Below are 1,311 nucleotides of genomic sequence, written 5' to 3'. Positions count from 1 at the left end.
GAGCACTGGCTGCTCTTCCAGAGGTCCTGAGTTCAATTCCCAGCAACCACATGGTGGCTCACAACCATCTGTAATGAGATCTGGTGCCCTCCTCTGGCATGCGGGCATACATCGAGGCAGAATGTTGTATACATAATAAATAAATAAATAAATCTTTTAAAAAAGCATAAGGACAGGTAAAGAAGAACTACTCTGAGTGTAAATATGTTCTGTAAGATGTAGTGTGCCTAGAAACTACGTTTAAAATTTCCCTTTCTGGAAATTATTGTAGTGTAACTAAATATGTCTTTGGGGAAGGGAGGGGATAAAGGAAAGGTCACTCTAGATCCAGCAGTTAAGTAAGGAGAGAGAAGTGATCTGGAAGACAGCTCGGTCTCCACTGCATTTGACACTCTCTGCAGTGGCCACCGTTTGGAAGTGGGACAGACTGGAGTCTCAAGCCTGACTGCGTTCAGAAGATTTCCAGAGCAGAAAATAAATTCTAGGAGAATTCAGAAACTTGCCTGGAGAGAAAAGGAAATAGCGCCATCGCCGTCTCTGTGTGCTTTCTTGTCCATCTGGGAAACACAAATAAAGAATAAGTAGAGATGCATTGAGACTTAGCGCCACTGGGAAACGGCTCATGAGCGGCAACATGGAGATGCTGGTCCTGTACTCTCCAACCCTCCTCATTCTTGTGTCGGAACTAATAACTACATGTTAGATTCTTAACAAAACAAATAAACTAGCTGGACTTTTAACCACCTTTATTTTCTTTCTTGGCCCATCACTCAAGTAAAAAGACTGCTTCAGTTTCTAAATTGTTATTCTTGGAGTTGGGATCCCGGGAAAGGAAGGAAGCGGGGTACGCTAGTAAATGATTAGTAGCTTTCTCCGAGGCAAAGAAGCCCTAGCTTGTGGGTTTTTCTTACCTGACTTGTGTAAATTCACCCACCATTGTCAATCTTGAGTTACCAGTATGCTATCCCCGGCAGAGCAATAAGAAGTCAAGTAGTGCCTTATGAAGTTTCCCTGTCATACAATGCATATGCAATATTCCACGACTATGAAAAATAACCTCGGTGCTATGGTTTGAATGCCTGCAACAGTCCATTGGAGAGGAGGCTTGGTCCCCAAGCAGCTGGTGGAACATTTAAGAGGTCAGACCTAGTAGGAGATCCTTAGGTCATTGGTGGTATGAAGTCCTTCTCACATGACCCCACGGTAGTTCCCATCTGACACCTTCATAGTTCTAATGTGACCTCCTGATAGCTCTTCAAAAGAGAGTGGTTATAAAAGGAGCAATCCTGGCCCCTTCCAGATATCTCTGCT

The sequence above is a fragment of the Arvicola amphibius genome, chromosome 14 (assembly GCF_903992535.2).
Source record: "Arvicola amphibius chromosome 14, mArvAmp1.2, whole genome shotgun sequence".
NCBI classification, from domain to species: Eukaryota; Metazoa; Chordata; class Mammalia; order Rodentia; family Cricetidae; genus Arvicola; species Arvicola amphibius.
This window is presented reverse-complemented; position numbering follows the sequence as displayed.